The 12,045-nt window shown below is 35.9% G+C and overlaps 1 protein-coding gene across 1 annotated transcript in view; it reads right to left on the bottom strand.

The window, feature by feature from the left end:
- HS6ST1 (heparan sulfate 6-O-sulfotransferase 1) overlaps positions 1-12,045 on the bottom strand; it is a 187,570-nt gene that overhangs the window by 136,936 nt on the left and 38,589 nt on the right. The window lies entirely within an intron of this gene.

Here is a 12,045-nt window from a genome sequence, read left to right on the forward strand (position 1 = left end):
TACTTTCATTTTAATAACAGAGGCTGCCTTTGGAAAAAAAAAACACCATTCTGGAAGATAAACCTCTTCTGCAGCATTTCCAAACTTCAAATTCAACTTTTGAAACTCTGTGACTATTACTGAGAGGCAGAAACCTAGGGACAGAGCAGGCTTTTTCTTTTCTTATTTTTATATGGCGAAAACATATCCCCATTAGATACAGTACATAATATTTGCATTATTGTTCTTCTATTTTAAGATGCTCTAACTTTATGCATGGTGGTTTCCTTTTTAGATCATATTGGTCAATCCTTGGTAACCCATTTTGAATTGCTGCCTATAGATAAAACAATATATCAATGATTTAAATAACAGGGACAGTGTAATCTTTTTATGTTAAAGAAAAAAAACATCAAAACAAACAATTTATAGGAAAACTAGGCATATTAATGCTAATAACAAAAGGACACTAACGCTTGGCAAGACTTCAGGTTGCCCCATAAATCCTTTAGCTTAGAAATCCTACATGACCCAGTAGCCAGAAAAGCTTTATCAAGTGCTGAGTTGTACCACATGGGGATTATACCCTATATCTGCTGCAGAAAGCACACTTGGCACTTGCAGTGATGACAGCATATCAGTGCAGGCACACTTCAAACTTCAAAAAGGGTTGGTTCACAGAGAACCAGTTTTTGTTCTCTCTGTATTTCTGATGAGGTTGAAACAGTGTTCTGGTATATTCGTTGCCAGGTCCCTGTTATCCCAACTTATATTCTTCTCACAGAGGGGAGAGTTGTGAAAACAGCTGGCTGTGACATAGGCTTCCACCAAGAGGCCTTCTAAATCTTCTAAATACAGTATACCCTTTAGGAGGATGGGAGTTTTATATTTGCATTTTAAATATGTAATTGTGGATATAAATGGATTAAAACTTCCCAGCCTTGTATAAAATCCTTCCGTTTTATGACTTTAATTAAAAAATCAACTGTGAGAATATTTCTCTAGATAAAAATGGTGTGTGCATGCCTTGAAGTCAGTTTTGACTCCTGACAACTGCACAAACAAGTCCATGCAGCTTTCTTGGCAATGTTTTTCAGAAGTGGCTTGCCAGGACTGTCCTCCCCGGATTGAGAGAGCGACTGGTTTTGTGCCTAAGGCAGGACTAGAATTCTTGTTCTCTGTTTTTAACCCAGAAATTTTAATTGTCACACCAAACAAATAGCAGGGTGGGGGGAAAAGGGCCTTCCTTCTGCCTTCGGTCTGAATTTATGAAGCTTTTGCTAAAAAATTATTATATTTCATGTGGCAAAGCTTAGGAAGTTTGATTACATTTTTTCAGAGAATGGATTTAGAAAGACTTTTAGATCTTTCTTACTTCCACCATATTTCTTTGTTCTTCCTCACGGGGATCCCGATTTATCTTTACACAGAGTCAATCCATCATTTCAAGAAAATTACTGTGTTACACCTTCTGTCTCTTTTAATAATACAAAGTGCATGTCTCACACCTAGTTTTTAAGGATTAAGTCAGGGTCTGTTATTGACCAAATAATTATAATAATCTAACCCTAAATATTTTAGTGTAATTGTGCAAAGAAAGGCACTAGTTTCGTCACCTTATACCTGACAGAATGAAAAGCTATGAAGGACACAAAGTTAGTCCTCTGATTTTTACAGGATTCCAATTTAAAGTATACCTAGTACAGATTACTGAGATATAGGATTAAGATCAGAATGGGATCCTATCTTTCAGGACTTCAATGGAGACTAAACAACTCTTTGTCAACATTCAAGGCTTGCTCTCTTTGACCTTTTATTTTGCACTGTCACACAATAAAATTCTGTACATTAAAAATACCAATATTAGTTAAGGAACAAGGATGACTGCCCTCCCTGGAACACTTTTTAGCATATATTAACATTTCAGGAATAAGACTTATATGACATCTGACACATCGTATCTATTAAGTCCCATTTATATACTTAATTAAAATTAATGCAACCATCTGTCCATACAGTATGTGCATAGTTTTAATTGCACATTTCTGCTTTTCTCCATGATATGCAAACAAACCTCTATGCCTCTTCTCTCATCTAGCTTGATTATGGCATGCTCTGGAGAAGGAATGAATTGGCCAATAATGAGATTGTTTCCTGAAACTGTTTGTTCTCTTTTTTCTTAAGATGAGCAATTAAAGACATGCTAAAACTGGTCAGAAATAATTAGCCACTGAAATCAACTGTCAACTAATTTTCAAAATCACCCCTGTGATGTTAAGATTGAGTAGATCCTTGTTTCAATAGGCATTTTTTAAAGAAATGCAATAAAAAAATGCAAGCCGGGTAAGATTTGCAAATTCTCTTGGGCACAACCCAGAGAGAGTTGAAATTATTTAAACCCCATCAAAATCAATGGTCTTGAATGCACAATTAAACACTTAAATCCCATTGATTCAATGAGTCTTAACTTTGTTTTGATTATACACCCTGGATGCAATCCAAGGAGATATTTAATGTGAGGACAAGCCATAGGGGATCTGGAGGAGGAAAAGATAAGGATAAGGTTTTTATAATCCTCCCATATTGCAACTGACTTCTCAATTGTACAAAGCATTCAAAGCCCCTTTGAAAAACTTAAATAGCATTTCATTCACTCTTCTGGCAGAAAAGAAGGAAAGGCAACAGTTTGACAATTCAGCTCACATCTTGTATTTGCAAATATTCTAGCATGCTCAATTATTGGGAAGCTGAAAAAAATAAAGACAAATGGTCAGTGAAGAGTTCAACTGCATATACTGTAAACTTGAAAAGGTGAAAAATGCAGATCTTTTGTTCTCCTAGCACCAAGGCCAGCTCCAGATTGATATGGACTTCCCTCTATTTCACCTTCAGCTCTCATGCATGGTAAGCTTATTGCTGTTATTCTTTTTTACCTACAACTGCACTTCTTTTCCTTTGCCTTTCCTATGAAAAGGAAATACAGGAATGATGTTTCATAAACTCAGGGAGGAAAGTCCTGTGCAGTGCCAATAATCACACCAGAAATGCATCATGGGTTAGAATGCAAGATTTAAAAACTTTAATGTTCATTAGTAACTGATGCAGATGACGGATTTAAAACTACCAAAGGAGAAAGTCCTTTCTCATTCAACCAATGACTTTATCTGAAATGGTGATAGGTAAAATCGGCATGGAGATTAGTACCAGGGAAATGCAAGCCACATGACACTGTTATGAACTATAATTCCCTGACACTGCTCTATAGCACTGTAGGTTACTGAAATGGCAAGTAACTTGCAACTTCTTGGTACAGATAGAGAGATCCTGCCCACTGATAAAGGCATACGCAAGGTCAATAGTGTGTGTTTTCAGAACACAAGGATCTTGTATTTGGCATCCTAGTGTCAACTGCTGAACTATATATCTCTGTGTGAGTGGCCTTGCAAGTGCATAATAGATAATAATAATAGATGTTGGTTCAGTCGTTTTGACAGATAGTCATATAGTACACCATTTCAGGAGAGGCTATGCATTTGTAAATCTAACCCCCCACCCTTCCCTTGTGTGTGTGTATGTGTGGGTACACACACTTTTGAGTCAGTTTTTACTTCTGGTGGACTGTCTGGACTAGTCCTTGCAATTTTCTTGGCAAGACTTTTTGGAAGTGGTTTGCCATTGCCTTTTTCCTGAAAGAAAGTGACTGTCCTAGGGTCACCTAGCTGACTTAATGCTTAAGGTGTCAGTGTTCCAGAAGAACCCAACTGCAATTAAAAACTCCGAGACAGGCATTTTCTCAAAGTTCCAATTTATTAGAGTAGATAGAGTAGGCACATCTGGGGAAACCCGAATCTGAGAGTTCCGGGTTTTTCGTCAGTAAATCAAAACCGCAAATCTAGCCCCTGCACCCATTAGTCCATCACATGGCTCAATCACCATCCACTCCAAATTGAGCAACCACTCTTCTTCCAGATGCAGGAACACCCTGACCTTGACTGAAAAGAAGAATGCTATTATGTCGAGATTGATTTAGAGAAATGGCATAAATTGTGGTTGCAAAATTATAAAATGACAATGTCTACAGCATATAAGGAGAATTTGTATAAGATGTTTTACAGGTGGCATTTACCCCTGACGAGAATAGCCAGAATGTTCAAGAACAAATCGGACAAATGTTGGAAATGTCATCAGACTACTGGATCATATTACCATATGTGGTGGAAATGTGCAGAAGCTAAAAGATATTGGACTAAAATCCACACATGGTTGGAAAAAATGACAAAGAAACACATTGACTTTAAACCAGATATATTTTTATTAGGGATTTTACCAGAAATGTATACTAGAGAACTGAGACACTTGATTGTGAATGTTTTGACAGCAGCTAGAATTGTATTTGCTAGAAATTGGAAAGGAGAGAAGAGAAGATACCTACTGATAGGTATCTGATGATAAAGTTATTAAGAAAATTATGGAATGTGATGAAATGAGTAAATTGACATTTGAAATTAGAGAACAGGAAGATAAACAATATTATTTGATATGGGATTTGTTTTACCAATGGCTAGATAATAAAACATGGAACAGGAAATTAAGGTAATGACAAAATATATGAAATGTTTTCTTATGGGAATTAATCCTTTGTTAAATAATTGTTAAATGAGAATAATAATATAAAGGGATATATAAAGTTGTTAAATAAGAGAAATTAAATAATTTGTAATTTTCGGTATGGGAATTTTAACCGATCAACACACTCTCTGTAATTGTATTGAATGATGATGTTTTTATGTTTAAAAATAAAAAAAAATTCAAAAAAAAAAGAATGCTATTATGTCTAACTACAAAATCCCTCTATTTAATTCCCGCCCCTCCTATTTTCCCAAGTGCAAGAAGGTGGCAGTGTGGAAACTTCTGGTGTTAATATGGCTTCCAAAGCTGACATAAAGTGAGACTATAAATCATGTTTTCTCAGTTTATACACCAACACCAAATTGGCTTTCTAAAGTTCTCCTACTCTTGGACAATATTCTTGGACTTAATCACTATGATTAATGGGGAAAACACATATAGCTATTGCTTATTGTTTACAGAATCCTGGCAGTGACTTTGAATATCAGATATTGTTCCACCATTATACTATGGAATTTTACCATTGTTGTCTATTGTTCCGCTCATTTACAATTTTTGGATCTTGTTTTGATGTTAAATAAATCTGCATAGGCTTCCAAGGACAACCTCATCAAATCTGAGAACACTGCTACAAAGCAGCCAAATTTATCATTAAAAATAGAAAGAAGAACAAGAAACTGGTGACTTGTGTACCAAAAAGGAGCTTATGACCTCTGAGGTAACTTCCATTTATACGATTTTGAAAATACCTTGTATATATATAATTTGTTATTTTTAATCAGGAACACATTTGTCCATATTTGGACAAATTCACATAAACACAATAATTGGAATGTACACATGCAGCAAATGTTGCAATGTTGGGCTCATGTCTGGTCTAAGCTACTGCCTCAAATAATTTCCTAAAACAGATCTTAACTCGGACTTTTTAAATTTAAACAGAACTACAACTGGATATATAGTTATTCTTAATAATTGTACCTCTAATACTCACTATTTTCACCATTAGTCTCATAATATCTCACAAGCATTCTAACATATATTTACATTTCAAAATGGAAAAAAAAGCTTTCTTTCCATTTGACTGATGTACTGGAAAAATAGATGGGTTAAACACTGCTTGCTATGAATTCTAAGATGGAAAGTGGAAAGTATTTCCATCGGCAACACAGATAAAACCAAATTGTGACTATGATGAAACAATAGTAGAAGCATTTTATCTCCTTTCAGCCTGAACAAAGAAGGAAGGGATACTCTGAGCCACTTGCTGTCATGTAAGTCAGGGAGATTTTTCTGATTGTATGAGACGATTCCTAACAAGAATTTGTATGTGTGTATGTATATGCATACGTATGCATATATCTCTTTCATGGTTCATTCTCTCTTGTTCTCCCTTTTCTCCAGAACTTGTCTTGCCATATCACACAGCAGCTCTTTGTGCCAAAGAACAATGCATCAATAATGACAAGCTGGTCATGGTGGGAAATGCAGCCAATTTAATTTAACAGAAGGGATTCACATCATGGCACACTGTTGTCCATTAACAGAACAAACACCATTCTCCACATTGCCACCACCACCACACCCTGCACTTGGCAATTGAAGCAAATCTTCCATGAAAATACATTTCCTATAATGTCCTGGTCATGGTTGGAGGGAGCTGCAGCACATTTCCATAAAGCTACCATGTGGAAAATTGCCTTGCTGTTCAAATGGAATAATGTGAAAGAATTTCCTTTTTCTAGCTGAGAGACTCAATCGTTTAAAAGAGACAGTCTAGAATATTATCAAGACACTTGCCAGCAACAAGGCAGAAACCTCAAAATTAAGACTGCAAATCAAACAGTTTTAAATAAAACGCAAAAAACCAAACTGCACATCACCATCCACTGGAAATAATCATGCATATACAGGAAGGTAGTAATCAAAGCTATTATTGGCACTACAAGGTATGCACATCCCAAAGGCAGGCTGTGAATGTTAGCAAATTACCTCCTGAATAAGTCCCAATACCGTACAGTTTTTTGTGATCATATTTTCACCTATTCACTGTTAAGAACTTTCATAAGTTCTATCTATTCTTCGAGACCGCCTTCTACCATATAGCTCCCAGCGACCGGTAAGATCCCACAGAGTCAGTCTCCTCCGGATCCCGTCAGCTAAACAATGTCAGCTGGTGAGCCCATGGGGGAGGGTCTTCTCTGTGGCTGCCCTGGCTCTCTGGAATCAATTACCTCCTGAGGTCTGGATTGCCCCCACCCTATTGGCCTTCCGCAAAGCGGTGAAGACCTGGCTCTTCTGGAAGGCCTAGGGCCGTTGATCTCATTATAATGATCTTGAGAGACCCGGCCATGAATTGGAGTGCATGTGTTTAACGTTTTTAAAGTTTTTAATGTTTTAATGTTTTTCTTTTTAACATTTTTATGGGATTGTTCGCATTGTTTTATTCTTTGTTGTAAGCCGCCCAGAGTCCCTTGAGAGTTGGCCGGCATAGAAATGCGACAAAATAAATAATTAATAAATAATAAATATCCATATATTATCTACAGTATATAGAAGAACTATCCAATTCTTGGAAAGTAATTTTTCTCCAGAAATTGGAGCCTTCCAATTATATTCAACTGCAAATCCTATGTTGTCTTGACATTCTGGGACTGGAAAGACAATCATTTTTGGAGATGTCAAACCGGCTGACGCCCCTTGCCATTTACAAAAGGAGATGACACAAACAAGTTTTAAGAATAAGAGTTAGTAACAGTAGTCAATACTGGGTCAAAGCAATGACCCACCCAAATAGTGGGTCAAAGCAATGAATTTACAAGCTTTGCTAATCATCATAACTCTCTGGCTTTAAAATAATTGCTTTATGATGATGTAAAGTCTTCCAGATTGAGCAATAAGAGGAAGGCATTTTGACAAGTACATCAAAAGTCATCAAGAAAGAAGGTATTATGTTCTAACTAGCTCAAAAACATCATCAACTGTCAATGACAATAATAAAGAGCTTAACATTTATTGTTTTTGAATGTTTGGAAATAAGGAATAGAAAATAATTTTATCTGCTTAGGTGAGACAGTCATAATAGTTATGATGGCTATGGTTCATGCTTTAGTGTTCAAAGAGATTTAATGTAATTAAACAGTAATTAGAATAATAATCAATTAATATACCCAATCACAGATGGTGAATAAATGCTGTTAATTACTTGCTGTAAGCTACTTATGAATATGAACTCAGAATTTGAATCTTACTTCTTTTTAGCCATCCTATTGAGTCACATTCCCCAAAACCCAGAATTTATGTTGTTTTCCTTTATTGAGGCACATTTAGAATCAGCAAGGTGAGTCACTTGCCAAAAGAAGGTACACAGATGATGCAATAATTTATTCACTTGAATTTTGCAAGCAATGTTGATTTCCGCTACCCTCTTCTGGGAAGTGAAACTAACATTCTAAATTGATTGTGCAATGGATAGACCTATTTTTCAAAAAACAACATCTTGGGAAATTTGAGGTTGAAACTGGCTTCTTGAGCAATGATAGTTAAAAAATTCAAAAGTTTTGTGCCAAACAGTTTTTTCAAACCCAAAGCCCATTGCCTGCAATAATAATAAGTCTCAGAACAACTTCTTTATATGTGCTTATATAACTCACATAACATTCAAAGTAAAGTCATGGGATGTAACTCATTATATTTTGCTGTAATCAGACTTTGCTTTGGGTATTCTGTCCAGTTCAGCACAAATTTTCAAGAACGATTCACACAAGTAGAAAAGATTCAGAGAAAACTAATCAGAATTTATATCCTAGAAGAGAGATTTAAAAAGCTGGGAGTGTTTCCCTTGAGAAGACAGAACATAGCACTCCTGAAACACCTGAAAGGATGTTACACAGAAAGAGGTCAAGGCTTGTTCTTCATTGTTCCAAAATGAAGGACACAAAATAATGAATTCAAGTTATAGGAAGGCAGTTTCAGACCAAATGTCAGAAAAGCAATTCTAACACAAAAAGCAAATTTGACTGTGAAAATGAATGCCCAAAGAAGTAATGCTCACCATTTCCAGGTTGAATTAAAAAGAGATTGGAAAGCCATATACTAGGAATTGATTCCTGTTCTCAGAAGGACTAAGTGGACTAAATGGCACCTTCCAGTTCTAGAGAATTGTTCAGGATCTCAAGAGATTCAAAAGCACTAAAAGTGAACCATGCTTACATTCTGTAAGTAGTAGTAAGATTGCCAAAGCAGCTGAGGCCCATAGTTTTCTTGAGATATTTTGTTTTGTTAACCTGGGACAATTAACTTACAGGAGAATTTCTCTAATAAAGAAAAATAACAGCATTCGATTTCAGATTTGCCTTGTTCAATTTCCTAAAGGAAAGATATTAAATTATTTACTAATTTCATTTGCCATTACTGGCATATTTCAATGCTGAAGTCAGAAAGAGCAACCTTGTTTTAGATAAACAGGACATTGGATCAGTGGTGGGTTTCAAATTTTTTTACTACCGGTTCTGTGGGTGTGGCTTGGTGGGCGTGGCATTGCTTGGTGGGCGTGGCTTGGTGGGTGTGAGAGGGGAAGGATACTGCGAAATCCCCATTTCCTCCTGATCAGCTAGGACTTGGGAGGCAGCGAATAGATGGAGCTGGGGCCAGTCAGAATTTCTGCTATTGGTTCTCTGAACTACTCAAAATTTCCACTACCGGTTCTCCAGAACTGGTCAGAAACTGCTGAAACCCACCTCTGCATTGGATTCATAAATTGCTAGATTAAGACACAAAGACATAATCCAAAGACTAAACTTTTCACCAGTGACCAAAGTTGGAAGGCCACAAAACATCCATTTTAAATGGCTTTATCTAATTAAATTCAAAATGCTCATAGGTGATCACCAAATCAAGTATGTGAACCTAATTGCAATTTAGATAGCTTATTTTTCAAATAAAATATTCAGATGTCTGTAGCTCCATAAACATGCCTTTGTGAGAATAGAAAGTCAACGCTTGAACACATAATTATGTATAAAAATAGAACATATTTTTTACAATTACAGTTTTGTAGAAGATGAAAGCACTTTGAAGTAGGCCTATCAATGGAAAAATAGACCCCAGCACGACTTCTGCATGTTTATATGCATTATTTTTCCTTGCACAGGAATTAATTCTATGATTATATATGATAACCTCTACACAAAACTAATCTTCCTTAGATACATCCACATTCCTATTAATATCCTGACTCATAAAGGACATCTCAATTTCTACAAAACCTAGAGAAATATATCTGAAAATAGTATCAGGAAACACAGAATACAACAATATGCCACACAGTCATGTTTCTGTGAGAAGGGCAACCACACAAATAGTGCAAAATGAATGAATGAATGAATGAATGAATGAATGAATGAATGAATGAATGAATGTTTAAAGATTCAATTTACGTTGAGGTATTTGGACCAAGAGAATACTTCTTCACCTCCATGCTAAATAATACACAAATTTATGGGGAGTGCCAAGCATTTCAAAGAAGACATGTTCAAATCAATCTGTTTATGCTCATTGTGTCACTTTGCCATATTATGTTTTCACTAATATTGCTTCTTTCCATTTACAGCCAACCATACCCGGTCCAAATTCAGTCTATTGGTTTCTCCTACTCAGACTGGAAATAGCAAGAAGTCCTCTATTTTAGAATTGGTGGACTTGTACAGAATGTTTCATGGCAGCATGAGAGGAACCAAGACAGCCTCCACAGTTCTAAAGTAAATTGTGTGTGTGTGTGTGTTAAGGTGCAATGTAAAAGTGAGGATACCTCCTGAAAAACCCGTCAGATGTTCAGATCAGAGAGAAACAGAATAAAGCTCTATCAGCCCAGATGGTCTCAGCATGAGCCAAATACTTTAAATCTCTGGCCACATTTATTACTTTTCAAGCACAAACGGGGAAAGATCCCTTTCAGACAAGCTCTTAAAGTTTAGATATTTCTGTTGCTTGGTCCAATGTAGTTATTAATGACCATGTTATCTTTTGAATACAGAGACTGTTTTTCATTTTTCCAAAAATAACACAAAATATGAATGTTTGAAATGTAACAATAAGATTTTATTTTTTAAAATAAAACACCTTCTTCCTAATCAAGTTTCTACTTTATCTACTTCCAACATAAAGGATTTTTAACATCACTTTTTAAAAAATCCCTTAGTTTAGCTTCAGGCATTCTATGTTAAGTTACTGCACTCTTAACCAGGATGGAAAACAAGTGAAAAGCAGAAAGATAGATTATTTATGTGTATGATCTCAAGTGCACAATCATATTGTACAGTTTTATCTGTTTCTTGCACAATCTATTCAGTATATAATCTATTCAGTTTAGTTTCCCAATGGTTGCTGAGCACAAAAACTTACTTTCCTTATCCGTGTATTTCCTAAGTATTTCCTACAACTGTTTACCTGCCTCTCAGATTTATGACCTTGCTGTTGCTTTGATTAAAGCAATAACAGTTTGTTTTTCTTTCTCCTTCAACTGATTATTTTTCCCCCTTCTGTTCAACAGAGGAAATGAGCTATTAAACTCACCAAAACACTCTATGCTGTATTCAGTGGTTGGTTACAGGTGCCCTAGAAGCTAAAGCTGGACTTAAGAAACCCTTTTAACCCAATGCCTTCACAATGGGGGAAATGAGCCATAGATCTTTCTTTGCCCCCAAATCAATCTCATGCATTACCTTTGATATATAAGCCTTCCTTTCTGAAATGCAAAAGCATAATACGAAGCCCTTTTAACCTTTCTTGACCTGCATGGGTCTTCTATTAAGCCCAGAGGAAAACTACAAGATGTGTATACATTGGTTAATGGTAAAGCTTGGTTTTAGCCAGCTACTGTTCAGAGCAAGTATTATTTACAACAGGATCGTGCAGCTCTTTGGATTCAAAAGCAAAATAGAAGTGCGGAAGGTAAATGATTAAACCAGACACACCTTCTCTTGGGACTGATGAGCTTTAAGGAGCTGCAGGCAAAATTGCATCCCTAGCACCCTGAAAGCACGCTTTTGATTTTGAATGCATGATTTTAAATATATATATATATATAAAGAAAGCCAAGTAATAATAAAAAAGCAAGCCACGTTCTTGCTGTATTCAAAATATACTGAGGCTCATGCAATATTATAAAATACCTCTAAGTAAATAGCATAGGCCTTAGATCTTCTCTAGAAACAGACTGCTCTCCAAAGACCAGGGGCACCAAAACTGAAGAAATGCAACAGTATAGGCATATATATATAGGAATATATAATATTCACAGGAATATTAGACATAGTACTAAGTGACAATAAGAGGTGATTCACAAATGTTATACAAGCTGGCTTCAGTTTTAATATTAAATGAACAGACTCTGTAGACAAACAGCAAACCTTATAGTGCTTTTCTCAGCTCCTGAAA

The sequence above is a fragment of the Pantherophis guttatus genome, chromosome 6, assembly GCF_059756535.1.
Source record: "Pantherophis guttatus breed Tessera chromosome 6, ASM5975653v1, whole genome shotgun sequence".
Classification (NCBI taxonomy): domain Eukaryota; kingdom Metazoa; phylum Chordata; class Lepidosauria; order Squamata; family Colubridae; genus Pantherophis; species Pantherophis guttatus.